The following is a 26326-nucleotide window of genomic DNA, read 5'->3' on the forward strand; positions in this document are numbered from 1 at the left end:
TCGCTCCCAAATTACATCTGTTGTACCGGACAGGGTGACGACTTTTGCCAGTTTATGATCCAGCCGTGACTGTACAGACATGATACTGTCAGCCTCAAATGATCCTGTACCTTCTGTGGGGACTGCCCCAGCAAGAGGATGTCGTCCAAGTAAGGCAAAATCCTGACGCCTTGGCGTCTGAGGCATGCCATCATCACCGCCATCACCTTGGTGAATACCCGAGGGGCTGTGGACAGGCCAAACGGCAGGGCCTGGAACTGAAATGTTCCTCCCCTACCGCAAAACTAAGAAATTTTTGATGAGCCTGTGTGATTGGGATGTGAAGGTAGGCATCCTGTATATCTAGGGATACCATATAGTCCCCCTGTTCCATTGCCAACACAATCGATCGCAATGTTTCCATCCTGAACCCGGGGGCTCGAACAAATTTGTTGAGCTCTCTCAGATTCAGAATAGGCCGGTATGACCCATTTGGCTTCTGAACCAAGAACAGATTGGAGTAAAACCCCTCTCGGAACTGATTCTCTGGCACCGGAATCACTACTTCTGATGCTAGCAAGGCAAGAATAGCCTTCTGAAGGGCCAAAGCTTTTTCTGAACCCACCTGCGAGTCTACACAAAAGAACTTTTGCGGAGGAGTCCTCCAAAACGTCAGGGCGTACCCTCGGGAAACAACTCCTCGAACCCAGGCATCCTCTGTCGTGAGGTGCCAGGGCTCTGAGAACCGAAGAAGTCGGCCCCCCACCCTGGGATCCCCCAGGGAAAGGCCCGTCCCATCAGGCCACTGGTTTATCCTGGACCCTAGATCCTGGACGTTTGTTCTGCCAGGGCTTCCTGGGTTCTGCCTTTTTTGGTGGAAATCTCGCTAAGGGCTGACCTTTGGCCTTGCCCTGCGGCCGAAACCCCCGAAAGGATGCCCTCCTCAATTTAGACGAGGTTGCTGATGGCAAACCTGCCGTCTTTGAGGCTGCCATGGAGGCTACAATTTTGTCCAATTCTGGACCAAAGAGAACACCTCCTGTGAATGGAAAGACTTCTAGGGCCTTTTTGGACCCGGCATCTGCCTTCCAATCCTACAACCAGAGGATCCTACGTGCCACCACGGACTCTGCTGAAACCTTAGAGGAAAGGATCCCTGCATCCAAGGCAGCATCTCCCAAATAAGAGGCCCCTTCTCTAATAAAGGAGATCATATCCAGTTGCTCCTTAGAGGCATCTGGTAAAGACTCCGTTAGAGTTTTGGCCCACTCCTCAATAGCTCTTGCTACCCAGGCAGTGGCCATAGCTGGGCGGGTGGCCGTTCCTGCCAGCGAAAATTGATTTGAGACAAGTCTCTAGTCTCCTATCCGTGGTTTCCTTCAGCGAAACTGCTGGGATTAGCAGAGTGGTACGTTTAATCAGCTGTGCCACATGTGCATCAACTGACGGTGGATTCTCCCACTTGGCACAGTCCTCTGCTGGAAAAGGATATAGAAGTGCCATTCTTTTAGAAGAATGGCTTATCTTATCCGGATGGACCCAGGCTTCCTCCATAAGTTCTGATAAATGTTCAGACTTTGGGAATTCTGCCTTAACCACTTTCTGGCGCTTAAACAGGGGGGCTTTCCTAGGTGGAAGATCCCCTTCCTCGATATTTAACACCAATTTTACCGCCCTTATCAGAAAGGGGACATCGGCTACTGGGAAATGATCATCGCCCTCCTCGGAGCTAGACTCCTGTGAAGAGTCCTGTGCCTGTTCCTCCTGGGAGGAGGCACTGGAGTACTCACCCATATGAGGCGATACATGGCGCCTAGATTTAGGCTGCTTTGGCTTGACAGCCTGAGGCTGAAAAACCCCCGAGGATGATGCCATAAGCTTACCAGCACCAGGGTCCATCCAAGGCGGCCAAATCATGGGCATAGGATGCATCTGCTAAGGCAACCCCAAACCGGTGGTATCGAGGCAGCCAGCCGTTCCACCACCTGAGCCATAACCTGAGAAAATGACGCCCAAGGGGGCTCAGGGCCTGAAACAGGCAAACTTAATTGGTGTGGTGGCTGTCTGAAACAGTTCCCACAAAGCCCATTTTGTAGAAAGTCCTGTGGGGACAATCCTGCCTTGCAAGTTATATAGGATTTCAGCAACTGGGCTACCACCACCTGACCCTCAGACTCCTTAGACATATCACTATGCCACTGGTTCTGAGTGTCTATGTGCTGCTTTCTACTCTCAACCTACACACCTGTAGCAAGGGAAGGGGAGAGACAGTGACAGTATACAGGAATTACAGTTCTTTTACAGAAGAAACAGTATCCATAAACAATAATTACATGTCATGCATAAATACTCTGCGAGCTATAAGCATATAAGCTCTCACTACCACAATCAGCCTAAGCTTAGGTAGGATAGAGCCCTATAAACACCTAAACCATCAGTAGGCAAGGTATACAGGGAGACTGCCCAGCGTCCTGTAGGAGCAGCGTTCAGAGAGCAACTGACATACACTCTGGCTGCCCTATATGGAGGCTGGGAGGAGCAATCCACAATCACTGCGCCAGAGGAATGAACTAGCGTGTCGATTGGGGGGGGGCCACTGGGGAAGCGTAACTCCCCTATATGCTGCTTGGACCTGCCCGTAAACTGACCTGGCCGCCGCCACAAGCCCCCGGCTGGTGAAGAAACATCATATCCCGGTGGTCTAGGCTAGGAGACAAGCCGTATGCCTCCTGACTGCAGCGTGCCTCTGGCCAGTCTCACCGCCGGAGGCCAGACCGCCACATGGTCCCGGCGTCAGCGGCCGCCGCAACCACCTGCTTACCTGCCATCCCATTGATCCGGTTGCGGTCCAGGGCCTGAGAGCCCCTGCCGAATCCCCTGCCATGGACCTGCCAAGGCTAGCGGTGCGGCGCCGGAGGAGGTAGTTGCAGCGCGTGGCCGGTGCGCCTACAATCAGGCACGAGGCTGCTTCCAGGACAGCTCAGACCACCCGCTGAGATAGAGAGTAAAACTGTCCCTTTTTTTTTTTTTTTTTTTGTTACTCGTCTGCAGCAGTCCCACTGTCTATGTGGTGAAACACACCAAACAGGAAGAACTGGCTACCTGAGGCAGGGGGTGGGGTATATGAGGAGGAACCCTGGTGCATCCTGGGAGCAGAGAACTCGTTTGCGTTAACTGTTTGGTGACCGGGATTCATACCCCCAACGTAATGGCTGTGGACCCCATGGACCCCGAAGAAGAAATGTATCATTCCTCATCACAGCATATAGTGACTATAAGGATTGAAATTTTGTGACTATTTTTTTTCTTCTATTACCAGGACAATGGCTCCCGTCAAGAGGAAATAATAAAGTGATAGCTTCCGCCAGTGTATTCCAACTCATTCCAACCAGCCCTAGGGGTTGCTCTGTCCATTCATTACTGACACTTTTAAAAGATCCACAGGTGGTGCTAATTATTTCATTTGTGAGTCTGTGAGACCTGGAAAATATGCACTGTTAAGGTACCCACACACATACCGATGTCCTCACGACACGATTTTATGGTCAATTTCCTCATGAACTTTCACGGGAGCTCCCTTGCCGTCGTGATCACGATTTTGGAAAAAAGACACCCAATCTCTCTTATGATCTCACGAGATGACTATCGGAACTACCTGCGCATGTATGATGCCACCTTCCAAGAATTGCTGCATCTGGTGACCCCCCACATCAAGAGACAGGACACAAGGTGGCGGAGGGCAATCCCTGCTGAAGACAGACTGGTGGCTACCCTAAGGTACCTGGCTACAGGAAGGTCACTGGAAGACCTAAAGTTTGGGACACTCATCTCACCTCAGTCCTTGGGCGTCATCATTCCGGAGACCTGCAAAGCTATCGTTAAAGTGCTACAATACCATTATTGCAAGGTAAGTTAAAAAAAAACACCACACATTGGTTTCTTGTTTAAAGAAATTATTTTTTTTTTTTACTCAACATAAAGGAAAAAATAGCCTTCATTTAGTACAATGTGCACTGACCTGCAGGCAACTGAAAGTGTGCACTAAACTGTGTGCAAAATCCTTTGTTTATAACAACTTTACAAAAGAACATTATCACCAAATTTTATGAATCCCAATAGGTAGCCGGCTGTATGTGATAGGGTGGGTCAGACGCCAGTTTGAACAGGCCAATACACATATGGCACAAGTACACATTGTGGCCCCGGCTTCCAGCAATGTGTACTTGTGCCATGTATGTAGTGACCTTGTCCAAATGGCATCGTCACCACCCTATCCCATGCAGCAAGCACTTATTAGAATTCATAAAATTTGGTGACAGTAAAAACAAGACAAAAAAAACAACCAAATTAAATATCACCAAATTTTATGAATCCCAATAGGTAGCCGGCTGTATGTGATAGGGTGGGTCAGACGCCAGTTTGAACAGGCCAATACACATATGGCACAAGTACACATTGTGGCCCCGGCTTCCAGCAATGTGTACTTGTGCCATGTATGTAGTGACCTTGTCCAAATGGCATCGTCACCACCCTATCCCATGCAGCAAGCACTTATTAGAATTCATAAAATTTGGTGATATTAAAAGCAAGAAAAAATGTACATCTCTGTATATTGGGGCGACTCATCTGCTGCATCCAGCAGAGCATTATACAAGGTGGTGCTGGTGCTTGGAGTGCTTGGTGGGGGAGTAATATCTAACTGGGCAGGGGGGGGCGGACATACCTATTTGGGGCAGGGGAAAATAGCATTGGATCTGCAATGTATGTAGAATTTGTTCGATTTTTACTCATACAGCGACTCAACAGGTCGTGGGTTAACCTTAAAAAATTTCTTTGCATATCTGTATCCAGATTTCTCAATGTGCTGTTCACATGAGCTGTGAAATCATCTATTGCATCTGGGGGTTTCTGCAGCAGCCGTTCTGCGTTTTGTAAAAAATGGTCCTCACGTTCAGTAAGATTCTCCTTTCTCCCTTGTTTTTTTTTCTTTTCTTGGGGTTGTTGAGAAGATGAGGGTCCAGGTGGAAGTTGAGTTTTCACTTGTGTGCTATTCTCCGGATCACTGTCACCACCGAGCAGACTGAGGTCCGGTGTGGATGCTAAATCAGGGTCTTGGGTGGGAGTCTATATAGGGAAAAAAGATATAAAAAATATTATAGTCATGTTTTAACCCCTTTTTTACTATTTTTACAGTTTCCTAACACCGTGGAGGAGTGGACCAGCATCGCGGAAGATTTTGAATAACGTTGGAATTTCCCTAACTGCAGAGGAGCCATCGATGGGAAACACATCCGCATCAACCCACCTGCCAACACCGGATCATACTACTACAACTACAAAGGATTCTTCAGCATCGTTCTCATGGCAGTGGTGAATGCCAACTACGAATTTCTGTTTGTGGATGTCGGCAAGAATGGCCGTGCTTCGGATGGTGGGTCCTTCAAAAAGACGGCTTTCTACCAGAGACTCGCCAACAAAACCCTCAACCTGCCCTCACTGGACCAGACAAAGCACGGCCTAAATTATGTTTTTGTTGCAGACGAGGCTTTTGCATTACATGAACATGTGATGAAGCCATTTGCACACAGGGGCCTGACCAGAGAGAAAAGGATATACAACTACCGTCTATCCTGGGCACGGCGCATTGTGGAAAATGCATTTGGAATAATGAGCAACCGCTTCCACATTTTCCACATCACCATCAATCTACATGTGGAGAAGATAGACTGGGTCATGATGGCGTGCTGTGTGCTGCACAACTTTCTGCAAAGAAAATCTACTCAACGAGGACCTGTCCCAGCTAGAGCAGAAGATGTAGGACCCCAGGAGGACATTGAACATTTGACATCTATGTCTGCACCACCAATTACAACAACATCCACCGCACGTGCCAAAGAAGTGAGGGAGGAGTACATGACCTATTTCAATGGACCATGTGCTGTACCATGACAGGAGGACTGTCTGTGAACTACTGACTAAATTGGACATTTGGGATTTAACAACAAAAACATTAAGGATTTTGGTTTAAACTGTGTCACTACTTACCAAGACTTCTGCAACCTCCTCATCTCCCTCACGCTCAGACATCAAGATGATTGATTCCCTTTGAGGCTCTTGTTCACTGATGAATGACATCATTTGGTAGTACCACAGCGCAGGAGTATATATTTAATCTGTAGCCACTCCTGATTTTTTGGAGTCATCCACCTTCTTTTTTTCTTTGATGTATACTGTCCTGAGATTTTGAATCTTTTGCCGTACAGTTTTCAGGTCTGCCTCAGATATGTATTTTTTCGAATACACCAACAGTTCCTCTAGTGCGGCCAACTTGTGCGACTTATTGTGGTACTTCCGAAAACTGATCTTCCACAGACACTCTTTCGAGTGCAGGATTTCAATGAATCCTGTAACGAATTCACGTTCAGAATCCATGGACATTATCTATGAATAAGAAAAAAAAGGACATTTAAATATTTGTGTATATAGTTTTGTTAAATGTAATGTTGTTATAGTTCACATTTTTAATGTTTTAATATTTTCTTTTTTACAGGTTTTTAAAGGTTTGTTATGGTATTCTAATCATGTTTTCTTTTACAGGAATGTTATGTGTTTATTGCTTGGTAATATAATGTTTTTCTTTGTTTGACAGTATGGGTTTTCCACCTTTGGGCCTGTCGTCGTGGTAGAACTACAGATCCCAGGATGCCCTAAAAACAGTTTCAAAGGTGGGTGGCAGGTCATCCTGGGATCTGTAGTTCCACAACAGCTGGAGACCGAAAGGTAGAAGACCCCCAGCTTTAAATAATGTGTGTTTTTAAATGTAATGTATGGTGATTTTTTTGTAAAATACGTGTTTATTTATTTATTTTTTTGATATATTACACACATTGGTGGGCAGTGGGGGAGCTTAATGCATGACCCAGCCACCGCCTGCCTCAATACGGCGAGCGGTGGCTGGGTCATGCATTTATTACCTGGGGGCACACATTGGTGAGCAGTGGGAGCTTAATGCATGTCCCAGCCACCGCCCGCCTCAATACGGCGGGCGGTGGCTGGGTCATGCATTTATTACCTGGGGGCACACATTGGTGGTCAGCGTGGTTGCATTTAAACTGTACAAATACTCACCAAATATCCAACAAAACATGACTTTAGTGTGCAGGCTCCCAAAGTGCGACTGTCTTGCTCCATACACGATGCTGCACAAGATGGCGATGGGGCGTGTCCAGGCTTCTGTCAGTCAAATTCCGCATTGTGTTATGAATCGTACGATTCATCGAGAGGGAAAAAACCCTCACGATCTGCTTCCATCGTGTTCATGGTTGGCTAATCTGCCCTACAGCACGGCAGATCAGAAAATGCGATGTACGACGAGCGGGGACGCGCATCGGCATCGTGCTCGTGAGTATAAACTCACGATTTGTACTTTTTTTACCCGTTTCGTCGTCACGATTCGTCGAAATCGGCCAAATCGTGTAAAATGTCGCTATATGTGTGGGCACCTTTAGGGTTTCCTGAGGACTGGAATAGGGAAATACTGGCTTATGCTGGAGGGCGCTGCTGGAAGTGTAATGCAGACCGCACATAAGTTCAGTCCGCACTACACAATAACAAACATAGAGCCGCCGGCTGTGTGTTTGTGTTAGCAGTCGATGAGAGTCAAATAGACTTCCATTGGCTGCTGTGCCCACTGCCGGAGCCAGGCTGGAGCTCACCCACGAGCCCGGGAGGATGGAGGAGCGGACACAGGAGCGGGGATTAAGGTAAGTGGTTTTTTTTTCCCCTTTCCGTATGTGTCTGTCTGGACCTGCTGGGGGACGGGGGGACTACTACTGGGGGCACTATATAAAGGGCACTGCATCGGAGGGACAACTGCTGGGGCACTGCATTGGGGGGATTACTACTGGGGCACTACATAAGGGGCACTATATAGGGGGGAGTACTACTGGGGGCACTGCATTGGTGGGATCACTGCTTTGGACACTGCATGGGGGGAGTACTACTGGGGGGGGCTACTACTGGGGGAACTATGTAAGGGGCACAACTGGGGGCACTATATAAGGGGCACTGCATACAGGGACCACTACTGGGGGGGCACTACAGGGGGCACTGCATAGGGGGAGCCACTACTGGGGGCACTGTATAGAGGTAGCCACTACTGCTGGCACTACTGGGGGCACTGCATAGGGGGGACCACTACTGGGGGCACTGTATAGGTGGGAATTCTACTGGGGGCATTATATAAGGGGCACTGCATAGAGGGACCACTACTGGGGGGGCACTACAGGGGGCACTGCATAGGGGGGGAGCCACTACTGGGGGCACTGCATAGAGGGAGCCACTACTGCTGGCACTACTGGGGGCAGAGCATAGGGGGGGACCACTACTGGGGGCACTGTATAAGGGCTTGTGTAGCTATCCGAGGGGAGGGGGGGGGCGCAAGGCTGAAGAAATGCCTAGTGTGCCAAGAAACTTTGCACCGGCCCTGCTTATGCTATCACTTTACTTCCAGTTTCAGTGCCAGCTTACGTGCCCATAGGGCAGAACATGAGCAAGCTTAGGCTGCTGGAGAGGGATCCAAATATTCCTCTCTGGTGAAAAACTTTGAAAAAGTAACCTATGGGCTTTAATGGTTATCAGCAATGGTTAACGCAGAGGTTCCCAAACGCGGTCCTCAAGGCTCCCCAACAGTTCAGGTTTTAGAGATATCCATGGTTTAGCACAGGTGACTTAATTAGTACCTCAGTCAATTTGATTTAACCACCTGTGCTCAACCATGGTTATACATAAAACCTGAACTGTTGGGGAGCCTTGAAGACCGCGTTTGGGAACCTCTGAGTTAACGTCATTTCCAAAATGCTTGCCCCCAAAAAGAACATTCATCAGTGATCACACCTTTCTCCTTACAACTGTAGACTCACGAACACGCAATATAATGATCACCTTCATATAGTTATAGAAGATTGCATGTGTAGGGAAAGGCACAACCAATCAGATGAGAAAGAATTGAATCTCCATGTATATACTGCCCTTTAGAGTTTCCTAGTATCAAAGTCCTTTGTCATCTGGGTGTAACTCTCTACAATGACAAGGGAAAAGATAAGGACTTCACTTGTCTACAGTTATCTCCATGAACTGATTTGTTCGTCCATATAATTTGCATAATTTATTAGCTACCTGATTCTTGTATCTGCCCTAATAAACACAGAGAGGGAGATCTTAAAGTGCTGAGCACAGTCGTAACTAAAGGTTGGGCGAGCGTTACCACCACCCAGGATGCAGAACCTAGGAAGCAGCACCATTGCTTCCCTGTGGTATCAGCATTTGGTTTGCCTGGAATAATACCCTGCAGTGTACAATCATAGCATCTGAGTACACACTGACAGATATATTGGCTGATCAATTGATCGGCCAATAACTAGGGTGCCCGTCGGCCAGTGTGTACCAACGATATGTCGGCGAACGACGTCATACACAGACATATGAAGTCGGCTGTGCTGCACATATATCTGCAGATATATCTGTCCATCGGCAAGTGTGTACGGGCAATAAGCCGATCGCCCGTACACATGCAGAGGCAGCCGCGGGGAGTGGATCGTGGTGCGTCCCCCGGCCAGTGGGACCTGCGGCTGCCTGGGAGATGATGGTCGTTCAGTGTATATGAACGAACATCATCAACAGATATAGTATATCTTTACTAGGGGTGAGCGGGTTCGGATTTCTGAAATCCGAACCCCCCCGAGCCCCCCCGATCCGAGGCAGATCCGAGTCAGGCTCGACTTTTCCCGCCTGACTCGGATTCTGAAATCGAGGCAAAACGTCATCTTCCCACCTTCCGAGTCTCGCGGGTTTTGGATCCTATATAAGGTACCCGCGTCGGCGCCATTTTCTCACTCGGCTGTGGACAGTGAAGAGGGAGGGTGGGAGTTAGGGCTGGCTGGGCTGTGTAGTGTAGTGTAGTGTAGTGCAGAGTAGTGTTGTGCTGTGCTGTGCTGCTGTTGTCCATAGGGGCTGTGTCCACTACTTCAAAGTCCATAGGGGCTGGCTGTGTTGTGCTGTGCTGCTGTTGTTAATAGGGGCTGTGTCCACTACTTCAAAGACCATAGGGGCTGGCTGGACTGTGTTGTGCAGTCAGTTGTCCATAGGGGCTGTGTCCACTCCAAAGTCCTGTGCAGTGTCCCAGTCCTAAAGGAGTGCTGTAGTGTTGTCCAGGGGGTGCTCTGTCCGTCAGGGGTGCTCCCCTAAGTGCTAAAAATTTTTTTATTTTTTCTGTGTTTGTGAATTGTGTGCGCAGTAGCCGCACGTGCATCAACAAAGTAGTGCCAAGCGTGTGCCTGTGCCATAAGTAAAGGGCCGGCTGGCTTGACCGTTAAAGGGTGCTGTAACCCCCAAAGTACACTCCAAACCAAATAACAAAATATTTTCTGTGTTTGTGAATTGTGTGCGCAGTAGCCGCACGTGCATCAACAAAGTAGTGCCAAGCGTGCGCCTGTGTCATAAGTAAAGGGCCGGCTGGCTTGACCGTTAAAGGGTGCTGTAACCCCCAAAGTACACTCCAGTCCAAACCAAATAAAAAAATATTTTCTGTGTTTGTGAATTGTGTGCGCAGTAGCCGCACGTGCATCAACAAAGTAGTGCCAAGCGTGCGCCTGTGTCATAAGTAAAGGGCCGGCTGGCTTGACCGTTAAAGGGTGCTGTAACCCCCAAAGTACACTCCAAACCAAATGACAAAATATTTTCTGTGTTTGTGAATTGTGTGCGCAGTAGCCGCACGTGCATCAACAAAGTAGTGCCAAGCTTGCGCCTGTGTCATAAGTAAAGGGCCTGCTGGCTGGACCATTAAAGGGTGCTGTAACCCCCAAAGTACACTCCAGTCCAAACCAAATAAAAAAATATTTTCTGTGTTTGTGAATTGTGTGCGCAGTAGCCGCACGTGCATCAACAAAGTAGTGCCAAGCGTGCGCCTGTGTCATAAGTAAAGGGCCAGCTGGCTTGACCATTAAAGGGTGCTGTAACCCCCAAAGTACACTCCAAACCAAATAACAAAATATTTTCTGTGTTTGTGAATTGTGTGCGCAGTAGCCGCACGTACATCAACAAAGTAGTGCCAAGCGTGCGCCTGTGTCATAAGTAAAGGGCCGGCTGGCTTGACCGTTAAAGGGTGCTGTAACCCCCAAAGTACACTCCAAACCAAATAATAAAATATTTTCTGTGTTTGTGAATTGTGTGCGCAGTAGCCGCACGTGCATCAACAAAGTAGTGCCAAACGTGCGCCTGTGTCATAAGTAAAGGGCCGGCTGGCTTGACCGTTAAAGGGTGCTGTAACCCCCAAAGTACACTCCAGTCCAAACCAAATAAAAAAATATTTTCTGCGTTTGTGAATTGTGTGCGCAGTACTGCACGTGCATCAACAAAGTAGTGCCAAACGTGCGCCTGTGTCATAAGTAAAGGGCCGGCTGGCTTGACCGTTAAAGGGTGCTGTAACCCCCAAAGTACACTCCAAACCAAATAACAAAATATTTTCTGTGTTTGTGAATTGTGTGCGCAGTAGCCGCACGTGCATCAACAAAGTAGTGCCAAGCGTGCGCCTGTGTCATAAGTAAAGGGCCGGCTGGCTTGACCGTTAAAGGGTGCTGTAACCCCCAAAGTACACTCCAGTCCAAACCAAATAAAAAAATATTTTCTGTGTTTGTGAATTGTGTGCGCAGTAGCCGCACGTGCATCAACAAAGTAGTGCCAAGCATGCACCTGTGTCATAAGTAAAGGGCCGGCTGGCTTGACCATTAAAGGGTGCTGTAACCCCCAAAGTACACTCCAGTCCAAACCAAATAAAAAAATATTTTCTGTGTTTGTGAATAGTGTGCGCAGTAGCCGCACGTGCATCAACAAAGTAGTGCCAAGCGTGCGCCTGTGTCATAAGTAAAGGGCCGGCTGGCTTGACCGTTAAAGGGTGCTGTAACCCCCAAAGTACACTCCAAACCAAATAACAAAATATTTTCTGTCTTTGTGAATTGTGTGCGCAGTAGCCGCACGTGCATCAACAAAGTAGTGCCAAGCGTGTGCCTGTGTCATAAGTAAAGGGCCGGCTGGCTTGACCGTTAAAGGGTGCTGTAACCCCCAAAGTACACTCCAGTCCAAACCAAATAAAAAAATATTTTCTGTGTTTGTGAATTGTGTGTGCAGTAGCCGCACGTGCATCAACAAAGTAGTGCCAAGCGTGCGCCTGTGTCATAAGTAAAGGGCCGGCTGGCTTGACCGTTAAAGGGTGCTGTAACCCCCAAAGTACACTCCAAACCAAATAACAAAATATTTTCTGTCTTTGTGAATTGTGTGCGCAGTAGCCGCACGTGCATCAACAAAGTAGTGCCAAGCGTGCGCCTGTGTCATAAGTAAAGGGCCGGCTGGCTTGACCGTTAAAGGGTGCTGTAACCCCCAAAGTACACTCCAGTCCAAACCAAATAAAAAAATATTTTCTGTGTTTGTGAATTGTGTGCGCAGTAGCCGCACGTGCATCAACAAAGTAGTGCCAAGCGTGCACCTGTGTCATAAGTAAAGGGCCGGCTGGCTTGACCGTTAAAGGGTGCTGTAACCCCCAAAGTACACTCCAGTCCAAACCAAATAAAAAAATATTTTCTGTGTTTGTGAATTGTGTGCGCAGTAGCCGCACATGCATCAACAAAGTAGTGCCAAGCGTGCGCCTGTGTCATAAGTCAAGGGCCGGTTTGGACATCTGGTCTGGACTGAAGGACGTGCCAACAATTTCTGACAAGTCTACTGTCACTGCATATGATACTGTCCTCAAAGCAGCAGTGACAAGCGTGCGTCTGTCTGTTAAAGGGTGGTGTAACCCTCAAAGTGCGCTCCACAAACAATAAAAAAAATTCTTCTTTTTTTTTCTGTCTTTGTGAAATGTGTGGGCTGTAGCCACACCTGCATCCTGAAAGCAGCAGCGACAAGCGTGCGTCTGTCTGTTAAAGGATTACATCGGTGACAGCATCCAAGTAGGCATGTCAGACAGTCCGTACCTGTACTGGCAGGAAAAAGAAGCAATTTGGAGGTCCCTGTACAAACTGGCTCTATTTTATCTGAGTTGCCCCCCCTCCAGTGTGTACTCCGAAAGAGTGTTTAGTGCAGCCGGGAACCTTGTCAGCGAAAGGCGTAGGAGGTTGCTTCCACAAAATGTGGAGAAGATGATGTTCATAAAATGAATTATCAACTCTTCCAGGAAGACCAGCCTCCAGAACGTACAGAGGGACCTGTGGTTGTGGATTCCAGCAGGGACGAATTAATACTCTGTGAGGATGAGGATGTACACAACACTGAAGAGGGTGAGGAATCGGTGGATGAGGAGGATGAGTACAACATCTTGCCTCCGTAGAGCCAGTTTGTGCAGGGACAGATTAATTGCCAGCTTGTTTTGTGGGGGCCCAAACGAACCAATCATTTCAGCCACAGTCGTGTGGCAGACCCTGGCGCTGAAATGATTGGTTTGTTAAAGTGTGCATGTCCTGTTTATACAACATAAGGGTGGGTGGGAGGGCCCAAGGACAATTCCATCTTGCACCTCTTTTTTTTCTTTGAATTATGTACTGTTTGGGGCCTAGTTTTTCAAACTGCCATCCTGTATGCCACTGCAGTGTCACTCCTAGATAGACCACGTGTTTGTGCCGCCCACTCGTATCTCTTAGCATAGTCATCCAGCTACCTCGGTGCAACCTTTTGGATATAAAAACACTATTGTGAGGTGTGAGGTGTTCAGAATAGACTGGAAATGAGTGAAAATTAAGGTTATTGAGGTTAATAATAGCATAGGAGCAGAAAAACACACAAATTCTGTGATTTTAGCTGTTTTTATGCTTTTTTAAAAAAAAAAATACAGATCCAAAACACAAAACCCAGAACCCAAAACACGGAAGGGTGGTTTTGGCAAAACCAATCCAGATCCAAAACACGAAGAAAGATCCAGAACCAAAACCAAAACACGAAAAGTGGCCGGTGCACACCCCTAATCTTTACAGTGTGTACCCACCCTAGGTGCTCCATTCGCTGCCACAGAGATGTCCAGAGCCTCAGCTCCTTTCTGGTCCTGGCAGCCCTGCCCCCTCGTGATAGCATGATGTCCTGCTTTGGCCTTAGTACTGAACCAATTCATTACACCAGGGTTACAGCTTAACATCCCTTAATTGTGCTCAGCCTCACACACAGAGGAGAAAACTATTATAGTGTCTGCCTCATATAGATTACAGTTATTTTTTATACAGCTAACATTAACATATACCATGGTAAAATCATAGAACACATAACATGCACAAGTGTTACAAATATTTGAATGTTTTTAGTATGTCAGTTGCTTTTATTTGTGACTTTTAAAACAACATAATTTATTTGCCCTGAGCATCATTATATAAGCTGATAATTACACACTAGGATACAGCCACAGTGCTCTGCTGTTCGAGTGGAGTGACACCATATGTAATATTTGGCCATTATATACAACACCGATCTGCTCTACAGAGATAACCACCACACCACCACTGACATGGAGATTAATTTGGCTAGTGACAGTGGGTGTACATACACATAACCATGTATTGGAGTCCTGTCACCCTACTTGATTCTAAAGGTATTGCCCCACAGACAAGTGTCAATACATTGACCCCTATATTGTTAGTTTATATGAATCACCATTAACCTCATTGCCTAGCCCAGAGATAGACAACCTGTGGGACGCCTGCTGCTGTGTAACTACAAATCCCAGCATGCCCTGCCACAATTTTATAATGCCCAAACAGTAGAACCATGGCAGGGCATGCTGGGATGTATAGTTCCCTCATCTGGAGTGCCACAGTTTACTTAGCCCTGATCTAGGGCCTAATCATTTTCACTAATAGGCCCGTTACACATGAGCAAACGCTAGTTTCTGCATGTTTTATGTAACAGGCACATTCATTATTAGTATTCTAATTTCGGCAAACTCTGAAACTTTAACGTTTTTGGAGTTTGCTTGTGGGTACTAACGCCATCTTCAGGTGGAGCTGATTCCCAGAGCCCTGCTCTTTCCTGTTGGAATCAGATCTGTGGTTGCAAAGTCCATCGCTTCATGACACGTATGCGCACTTGGCCAGACTGGCACCAGTAAGTATCACTGCTGCATCTGTTGCAGTGTTAATGAACAGCTGAATAGCAAAAGTAATTATGTATCCACCATCCTAACTAGCGGCTAGTTGAATACTTAATCATCATCCAGTCCCTGATGATGAATAGGCCCCATAATCTTTCTTCTCCAAACTTTATGTTTAAAGTGTGTTTTTCACAGTTTCTTGGCAGTGTATGGTACAATGAACTGCAGAGCCAAATACTTATCTGAACTACTGTTATAACAGAAAAAAGTTGCATGTCTGAACATCATCTCCAATGAATAGAGGTGCATACGACACCACAGCCTTCAATATTACCAGGGGTGCCGAGAGGGGGGGCGGGTAATAATTACTACGGCCCGGGCATGCTGGAGAGGCCCGGGTCCGACGCTATCCTCTCCCCTTCCCTCCTACCTGTCAGCAGCCTGTGTGCTGGACTGTAGTGGGAGAATGCTCACTGCCAGTGAGGTGGAGCACTGATCGCACCCCCCCTGGATTTACAATGGGCTGAGGGGCTCGCACTCCACTCCCCTGTGCGCGGCGCTGCAAAAAAGGTTTTTGCTTTTTTTTCTATGGGGACGTGGCCATGTAAACCACAATTAGGTCACGCCCCCTTCCCTGGGCCCGGCCACCTTTCTATGGCCCTGAATATGACAGCGGCCTTGCATTACTACACTCATTTCCAAACTCTCTTTGGCTTTCATATTGCCTCTATTCTCCCCACACCATGACACCATACTTGCCGAAATTCAAGCTGCCCCCACTGGGAGAGGGCAGCCAGGTTGGCACAGCGAGGGGAGTGAAGGGGTGTGGCGCAGCATAGGTGAGTGGTGCAGGTGGCATCCTGGCATGATCGCATCATCGTGGCCATGCCCCCATTATACAAATATTACATTGTAAAGATGGGGATGGGGCTACATTGATGCAATAAAGGCCGACTCCAGGAGACTTGCCCACTCGGGACCGCCACGCGATTTTTGGGAGCCTTCCGGCCGTTCCTGGAGAGTAGGCAAATATGCAGGATGCATGCAGCCCTGCCTTTGCTTATACAGTGGCATGACAGGTCACTGATCTCCTGAAATACTCTGCGTCACTGTGACCGTTCTGATGTAACTGGCTACAAATTGGGAAACTCTGAAGAAAAGATAAAGACTGATTACAACAGGTGTTTTGAATCAATAGATATATTTGACTCTAGTCGCTCTGTTATACAGTAACTGCTATAAACCTTCCAAACTATACATATCATTAAAAAATTATGATGACTGTAAGAAATACTTCCCCTTGAGCGTCATTATTATATTGGAAAAATAAGCATTAGTTTCCTATCACAAAGTGTACAAGAATGCAATAATGGGAAAAATCTTGTGGGCTCTTTCATCACCTATGTAAATACAGTATATTTCAAGGTAACTGTCGTCAGAGTAATAAAACAGAAAGCAGTATAATATAGATGACATATTACTCAGATTTAGACTGCAACTTCCTTGTTATTATAGTCTGTTAACATTTAAACAATCTAATTTCTCTAAATTCTTCTGCTATAATGAAAATACTGTACGTATTATGGAGGCACCATATTTGTAGATGAAGAATATAGATGGGGAAATGTATAAAATCTTGAAGAGAAATAAAGTGGAGAGAGATAAAGTACCAACCAATCAGCTTCTAACGGCACACACACTCTAGACGATGTGTGTATGCAGCGATATTGTCTGCGGCGGGACCCGGCAGTGGTGCCGACATTTGTAAATGTATACACACTTACCAATGTCGGCCACAACAAACGATGGAGGGGGTGCCATGTTGCATTCAGCAGCATGGGATCGTTAATGATATCCCCAGATTAAGCTGCATGTTCAGCCGACTGGGGATATTATTAACAACCCGTGGGAGCGCGAAACGTTGGTCGTTCAGTGCATACACACTGGACGATATGAACGACATGAATGATAATGATATCATTATCATTCATACAACTCATCTAGCAGGGGCGTTTCTAGAGAGGAGGGGGCCCGTGTGCGGTCTCCGACATGGGCCCCCTCCTCTCTGTCCGGCAGGCGGCAGCACACTCAGCTGTGTGCGGCCAGCGTTATAGACTCTGGGCACTAGAGTGTGCCCAGAGTCTATAGAGGATGTGCTGGTCCCCGGGAAAATGGCAGCGGCGGCCATTTTCAATGTACTGCGCATGCGCAAACGACGGGAAAATGCCCGCGGCGGACATTTTCCAGTTGTTTTTACAGCGCCGGACCCCCGCGCCGACGTGGGACTCCGGAGAAGTAATTCTATGGGTGCAGAGTGCGGTGTTCCCCGCACACCCTGCACCCATTATAGATACGCCCCTGTCGTCTAGTGTGTATGCCCCTTAACTGTCATTTTTGTAGCACAGCCAGTAAAATGGGTGGGAAATATGAATCGCATTTTCAATGCGATACATCACAGGCCTTATTGCAAGCATACTGGTATTTATTAATGCCATATGCATGACTAAGTATGCAAGGGACAGCTTTTCCATGCGCGGCCACCGGGCAGCTCATGCACAAGCAGCGGGAGAACAGGGAGGGAATTCCACAGTAAGAAGCCCACAGGTTTCTATAGGCCACAGGATCTATAGATTATGGGACCGGAAAGTTTTGTTTATGGAGCTTGATGCATTGCGGAACATCCCAGCCTCATAGCATTTTATGGGGACTGCAGTGGAGGCGAACCACACCTGATACCTCCAATATCTGCTGCAGACCACCTTAATGCATAAAGGGATTGCAGAAAACCTCTGAAAACCGGGGTTTTCTGAGGTTTGAAAGCATTTTTGAGGTTAGTACATGTAAATCCCGCATATGAAGCTGATTGGTTGGTACTTTATTTCTCTCCACCTTATCCCTCTCCAAGATTTGATAAATCTCCCCCATAGAGACTATTCAATTTTCACACAGAAATTTAGCTCTTAGGCTAAGTGCCCAGGAGCTATTGATTTACATCCCGTGACTAGCCCCAAGGCTGAATTTATTGCGGATTTCTGCTCTGCGTCCAGACAGTTACATTGCACCTAGCACTTAGCCCGGGAGCTGTAACTTAAGGCTGCTAACCCGAGGCATTATCGAAGGAAATAGTGGCCATCGCGCAGAGTAATTGAATAGCTCCTGGGCACTTAGCCTGGGAACTAAGGGCCTGATTCACGTTGGTTCGCAAGGCTGCGATCACAGTGCGCGTGCACGAACAGGCCGCTGCGATCGGGAAGCGATCGCAGTGAGCACGCGGCCCCATTTCATAGAGGTTGACAGGGAGTGGCCGTTTGGGGGTGGAGAGGGGGGGGGTCGGCGGAACACAGGCATGACTGTACGTTTGAACGCTGTTACAGGGGCATGCTTAATTAAACCCCCATGGATTGCATAAACTGGCAGAGGTCTAGTTGGCGAAAGGAAGTTTAGCAGTTTGTGAGGTAGGGTCAGGTCAACCACAACTGTGCATATGGTTCCGATGTTACCGATGTTTTCGTTGACTTGCGGATGCATGTCATGGGAAGTGGGTGGCTTTATACAGTGATGGGCGTCTTGCCGTGCGATTGCATTCATTAGCATATTTTTGCAGCTAATAGGTGCATGCGATCGCAGCTGTGCGATCCGTGCTGAATCAGACCCTAAGTTCCCGCTTAAGATTTGAATCTCCCCCAGAGTGTAGTCTGAAACTGGTCTCTGACTGATTACAATAAGGGTTGTCTTAACAGCAGTGTGGGCCCTGGGAAAATCAATGCACTGGGGCCCCTACTCACCCATTCATGGGAAAAAAATGTAAATGGTCAATAAAATGAAACCCTCCTGGATGCCCATCAGACCTCTCACACATGCAGAGAGACTCTGTGCCTGATTCAGAGCCGGACGCTCTGACAGAGCGCTCGCTCTGAATCAGGGCCGGCCTTCTGTTTTTTTAGAGCGGCCTCCTGGCCGCTCGCATAGCTGTGGGTGACCACCCACAGCTATAGCGAGCGGCCAGGAAGATGGTCGCGATGGTCAAGACCATCGCGACCATCGGGCTTGCGACGACACCCTTGTGGTAGGGTCTCGTTGCCGCAAGCCCTATTGTGCTTTCGGCTCTAATAGAGCCAAAAGCACTCCCACTGACATTACTTGTGATGTCAGTGGGGCCGGCCCCAGATTGTAGGCGTTCCCATGGGAACGACTCCGTCTGGGCAGCCACGCCCACCCACCAAAGGGGGCGTGCTGTCACTCAACATCAACAGCACGCCCCCTTTGGTACGAGACCCGGAGCGACGGATTTCCCATCGCTATCCGGATCTCACGCATGCTCACGACGGAGCCAGCTCCGTCGTGCGCATGCGCACTGGCCCACCATCGGCCCGCTTGCGAGTGGGTCTGAATCAGGCCCTCTGTCTGACTGGTCTGACTGGTCTGAAGCTGGTGGATGAAGTGAAACTGGGACTGAGGTGAGTACTCGTGGCTGTAGGGGGGCGGGTTGGTGGGCCCCTACAAGCTTTGGGCCCTTGGGCAACTGCCCAACAAGCCCAATGGAAGAGATGGCCCTGATTACAATAAAAGACAAGATTGCTGTGTTTTATACAGTCTAGAAGTCAGTGTTCGGGTTGGGAGAATGGAACTCTGGATGTAATTGCTTATTTTCTTAATGGATTCAAAGTCCAAACACTCCCAAGATAATTCACAGGCTTTATGTGTCACCATGGACACCTTTCATTCATTTACCTTGCACTTCTTGTACCATAATCTGCTTGTTGGAAAGTTTTTGCTGCCACTCCCACCCCTGAAAATCTCAGTCTGTACAAACATTGTCATAGAAACATGATACCATTCATTCGCGTAAAGTCATTATTTTGCCAATATTTTGAAATATTATCAGACCCTTATCAATCTATTTTTGCATCACTACACTTTCTGCATTCAGCATGCTATCCTCTCTTCAAGGTACAGTAAAACCATAGACCTGACCTGGAGAAAGCATAAGGATACAAAAACTCAAATTGGGTGTCCTCACTCCTGGGCTGCCTTCCTCTATATGCTTTAACAATACTGTATATTATATAGAGAGCATAAAAACTGCCAAAATGCAGGGCTGTGCTGAGCAGTGAGTCCGATGGCACCACCCAGAGCCCAAGAGCAAGGTAGTGGCACAGTTGGTGGCTGCACCAGTCTCTTGCTTGTGGGGTTCCGGGAGTGGCATTCCATTGCCAGAAGAGGCCCACTCCTCGTTCCTGGATTCCTCTTCTGTGACATCATGAAGTCTTGTGCGCTGGGGGCCAGCAGTGTTCCCCCAATGGTGCAGAAGAAGAGTGTGTTAAACTGCTCTCTTACTATTCAGTTGGTCAGAAAGCAAACTGCAAATGTCAGTGTTCTATGCAGAATTCTATGCAGTTTCATACTTCAGTCTATTAGAAAACTGATAGTTGACTGCAAATTGCTGATTATTTTGTTACAAGAGAAATCTGCAGTGAAAGCTGAGGTTAGCTAAATATTTCTCAGGCCCCAGGCACTAGGACCCAGACCAGCAGCCGGAGGCGCAACCTTCCCATGAGTCTTTCTCCTTACCTCCAGAGTGACTCCTCCATAACGGAGGCTATAGCTGTAAAACATAGACCCCAAACTACACTGTGTAGTATTATCACAGTGTAATACACCATGGTGTATTATCTATAGAATCAAGACAGGGATGAATCCTGCACCAGTGTCTTTATCCTAACTAATATCTTCAATGGTCCTTATCTCAAAATAGCTCAAATCTGTAGTTTCATGTCTCTAAAGCATAGTTATATGGCTTCTATGAGGTGCTACACACTACTCAATTTTTACATATATCATGAAACTAAGAAGATTGGTAAGTGGTTCGAGGGTGCACTAGCGACCACAAAAATATAATTTAAAAGTTGTAAACTTTATTAGTATATATTAAATATATCCATCCTCATAAGTTAAAATAGGTGAAATATAAAACAAAAGAACATGAAAAAACTAATGAAAAATAGTAAAGTGTATTAAAATATATGTTCAACAAAACAATCATTGTCTGTGTCATTCCGTTTCCGTATATCACTTATCACAGCTAATTGTTCAAAAGTAATCACACACTGTTATGTCTAAAGGGGGGTATCCACTTAGCGATTTTACCTAGCGATTGCACGATAACGACGTCGTTATCGTGCAATCGCTTGCAAGTCAGGTATGTATCGTGCATGCATTGAGCATGTTTTGGTCGGAAACGACCAGCAATGCGCGTGCCCGCTGGTCGTTTCTGACATCTATCATCGCCCGTACATGCTGGTCAACCTGACGATTACGCAGGTTCAGCATGTGCGGGGATGATGGATGTGCCTAGACTGAACGAGTGAACGCTCAGTGTAGGCACATCACTAGACATGGTTGTGGCAGGTTAGGGCTACATATGCAGTATCAATTAGCTTCTGCCATTCAATCCTAGCATATTGTCGTTATCATTGCTTTTTCTCATGTGCTTCTATATTACCCTGTCCTCTGCCAAAACGGTCAGTGCTTTCTCATTGCTTTGTTTGGAGGCAGCTAAAAAGTCACCAGGTATACAGTGTAACACATGTATCACTCTCATTCTAAAAGCCCCCATACACGGCACGGTATACATGCCGATCAGACGGATCGGCACAATATAGGTGCTACATCGTGCCGAGTATGGGCACGATATCGTACCTGATATCGCGCTGTGCGCTCCCACGGGGTTGTACATCGCATCCCCAGATCTTCCTGCAAAACCATCTGATCTGGGATGCGATGTACGATTCCATTCAGATGAAGGAGGGGGAAGGCGGCATATCGTGCGGTCTGCGGGGACCACACGATTGCCGGTGGTGACAGCACGATCCATCTGCCGATGGATCGGCAGTCGCCCTACACGGTGCATCGCACCGTGTATGGGCATCTTTACAGCAAAAACAATAACAGTGTTTTTCTATATAGTCAGAACATAGACACACTGTTACTGTTTATGCTGTTAGATTGAGAGTGATACATGTGTTACACTGTATACCTAGTGATAACAACAACATGCTAGGATTGAATGGCAGAAGCTAATTGATACTGCATACAGTGCATCCGGAAAGTATTCACAACGCGTCACTTTTTCCACATTTTGTTATGTTAAAGCCTTATTTCAACATGGAATAAATTAATTTTTGACCTCAAAATTCTACACACTATACCCCTTAATGACAAGGTGTAAAAAGTTTTTTTGAGATTTTTGCAAATTTAATAAAAAATAAAACACTAAGAAATCACATGTACGTAAGTATTCACGGCCTTTGCCATGAAGCTCAAAATTGAGCTCAGATGCATCCTCTTTCCACTGATCATCCTTGAGATGTTCCTATAGTTTAATTGGAGTCCACCTGTGGTAAATTCAGTTGATTGGACATGATTTTGAAAGGTATACACCTGTCTATATAAGGTCCCACACTTGACAGTGCATGTCAGAGCAAAAACCAAGCATGAAGTCCAAGGAATTGTCTGTAGACCTCCGAGACAGGATTGTCTCAAGGCACAAATCTGGGGAAGGGTACAGAAAAATATCTGCTACTTAGAGGGTCCCAATGAGCACAGTGGCCTCCATCATCCGTAAATGGAAGAAGTTCAGAACCGCCAGGACTCTTCCTAGAGTTGGCAGTTCGTCTAAAATGAGCGATCGGGGAAGAAGGGCCCCAGTCAGGGAAGTGACCAAGAACCCGATGGCAGAGCTACAGCATTCATCTGTGGCGAGATGAGAACCTTCCAGAAGGACAACCATCTCAGCAGCATTCCACCAATCATGCCTGTATGGTAGAGTGGTCAGACGGAAGCCACTCCTTAGTAAAAAAGCACATGGCAGCCGGCCTGGAGTTTGCCAAAATGCACCTGAAGGACTCTCAGACCATGAGAGATAAAGATTGAACTCTTTGGTGTGAATGCCAGGCATTCTGTTTGGAGGAAACCAGGCACCGCTCATCACCAGGCCAATACCATCCCTACAGTGAAGCATGGTGGTGGCAGCATCATGCTGTGGGGATGTTTTTCAGCATCAGGAACTGGGAGCAGGGCAAGCTTAGGCAGTTCCTAGGGGCACCGGCTCTAGAGGGTGCCCGGCCCTCCAATCACCCCCCCCATTTGCCGGGTGCCCGCTGAGATTGTGTTGCCAGCAGGCACCCGGCCCCTTCTCTACCTACCCCCGCCCCCGGCGGCACCCGGCTCCTTGCCCACCCCCCCCTCCCCGGCACCACTCCTGAGCTCCGTCTTCCAGGACCCGCAGTGCACTATGGGAGTGACATCATGATGTCACTCCCATAGTTTCGAGGAGCGGGCACCGGGGACGGATGGCAGCAGGCACTGGAGCGGGGTTTAAGGTAAGTGTTGTGTTTTTTTTTATGTGTGTGTGTGCGCGCGGGAGGCCGCACTACTGGGGGCACTACAGGGGGCATTACAGGGGCCGCACTATTGGGGGCACTACAGGGGGCATTACAGGGGCTGCATTACTGGGGGCACTACTGGAGACATTACAGGGGCCGCATTACTGGGGGCATTACAGTGGGCTCGTTACAGGGGGCATTACAGGGGCCGCACTACAGGGCTTTACTATTGGGGGCACTACAGGGGCTTTACTACTGGGGGCACTACAGGGGCCTTACTACTAGGGGCATTACTATTGGGGGCACTACAGGGGTCCTACTGAGGCCTTTAATACGGGGGGCACTGCAGGGGGCATTAAAACTGGGGGCACTACTACAGGGGACATTACTTTTATGGGCATTATTACTGCTGGGAGCACAGCGTAAGGGGCACCATTACAGTGGGCATTGCATAAGGGGCACCATTACAAGTGGGCATTTAGTGTTTTAGGGGAACTACTACTGTGGGCATTGTGTAAGACCTAAGTTAGGGGGGCCCTTAAAAATGTTGCTATGGGCCCCAAAAAGTTCTAGTTACACCCCTGATACTGTGTGTGTGTGTGTATATATATATATATATATATATATGTGTGTGTATATACATACTTCTGCCTGCGCCCCCCTCTTCGTACTCATTTAGCCCCCCAGGTGAAAATTACTTTGCACAGGTGGAGTGGCGGATTAGTTTTGTGTTTTATACATATATAAAATAAATATTTTTTTTTTTACACAAAACTCACCTGCCACTCCACCTGTGCAAAGTCCTTTTCACCTGAGGGGATAAATGAGTATGGGGGGGGGGTTTGGGGGCACATGCATAAGCTGTGCCTAGGGTGTCTAGAAGGCAAGCACCGGCCCTGACTGGGGGACTAGTCAGGACAGAGGGAAAGATGAATGCAGGAATGCAGAGAGACATCCTGGATGAAAACCTGCTCCAGAGCGCTCTTGACCTCAGACTAGGGCGACGGTTAATCTATCAGCAGGACAACGACCCTAGGCACACAGCCAAGATATCAAATGAATGGCTTCAGGACAACTCTGTGAATGTCCTTGAGTGGCCCAGCCAGAGCCCAGACTTGAATCCGATTGAACATATCTGGAGAGATCTGAAAATAGCTGTGCACCGACGCTTCCCTTCCAACCTGATGGAGCTTGAGAGGTGTTGCAAAGAGGAATGGGCAAAACTGCCAAAAGATAGGTGTGCTAAGCTTGTGGCATCATATTCAAAAAGACTTGAGGCTGTAATTGCCAAAAGTGCATCAACAAAGTATTGAGCAAAGGCTGTGAATACTTATGTACATGTAATAAAAGTTTTTTTTTTTTAATTAAATTTGCAAAATCTCAAAAAACTTTTTACACATTGTCATTATGGGGTATTGTGTGTAGAATTTTGAGGACAAAAATGAATTTATTCCATGCTGGAATAAGGCTGAAACATAACAAAATGTCGAAAAAGTGACGCGCTGTGAATACTTTCCGGATGCACTGTATGTAGCCCTAACCTACCACAACCTAATTGGTGATTAATTTGAGAATAGATATTAAGAATATATATTAATTCATACTGAGTTGTACCTGTGTGGGATATTATATGAATCCTCAATAGCAGGACATGAATACATTTGAGTAGCACAGTAAAAATCTGTGTGGTTAATAAAGAATATTATAAGAATGATGAAATTTCAAAGGTGATAGTGCCCACTTGTGCAGTTACCTAAGAGGAACTGATTGGATACATTTAAAGGGCTAGACTACACAATACCCATCTCTTCCTTAGTAACATTCTATTAAACTCTCTGGCCATAATGTATGAAACTAAAGCCATGTATCCACTAGTTGACATGGAATCGACAGCATGATTACAACATTGTAATCGTGCTGTAGTTTCCATGTCTAGTGATGTGCCTACACTGACCATTCACTCATTCAGTCTAGGCACATCCATCATCCCCGCACATGCTGAACCTGACGGGATCATCAGGTTGACCAGCGGGCGATGATAGATGTCGGAAACGACCAGCGGGCATGCGCATCACTGGTCGTTTCCGACCAAAACATGCCTGATGTGTGCCCAATGTATGCGCAATTTGCAAGCGTTTGCACGATAACGACGTCGTTATCGTGCAATCGCTTGGTAATGTAGTTATGCAGTTACCTAAGAGAAACTGATTGGATACATTTAAAGGGCTAGACTACACAATACCCATCTCTTCCTTAGTCAGGGAATAACATTCTATTAAACTCTCTGGCCATAACGTATGAAACTAAGACATAACAGTGTGTGATTACTAATAAGCAACTAGCTGTGATAAGTGATATATACGGAAACGGAATGACACAGACAACGGTAGTGTTGTTGAACATATATTTTAATACACTTTACTATTTTTCATTACTTATTTCATGTTCTTTCATTTTATATTTCACCTATTTTAACTTATAAGAATGGATATATTTAATACATAGCAATAAAGTTTACAACTTTTAAATTATATTTTTGTGGTCGCTAGTGCACCCTGGAAACTACTTACCTTTCTCTTCTTATTTTTGTGATATATGTATTATCTATAGCCTTGCATCCTGTACCTGCTGCTTATACTGGTAACCCTGTGTTATCCTGCACCTGCTTCTGCCGGTTAATAAACCAAATCCCTGGTTAAGTTTATCTGCCATGTGGACTGAACTCCATCGCATGCCACTGCCACCTACCACCTACTACTCTCCTATGCCAAGATTTTTAACCTTAAATTATCATATTACTGCTGTCCCCAAAATCTCATACGTGTGCCCATAGCTTCAGAGC

General features: G+C 47.0%; 1 protein-coding gene across 1 annotated transcript in view; it reads right to left on the reverse strand.

Moving 5' to 3' along the window:
- The window catches only part of BAIAP2L2 (BAR/IMD domain containing adaptor protein 2 like 2), a 110261-nt gene that overhangs the window by 56402 nt on the left and 27533 nt on the right, over positions 1-26326 (reverse strand). The gene's annotated exons all lie outside the window — the stretch shown is intronic.

Source organism: Taudactylus pleione, unplaced genomic scaffold (assembly GCF_031769625.1).
Source record: "Taudactylus pleione unplaced genomic scaffold, aTauple2 ptg000642l, whole genome shotgun sequence".
NCBI lineage: Eukaryota > Metazoa > Chordata > Amphibia > Anura > Myobatrachidae > Taudactylus > Taudactylus pleione.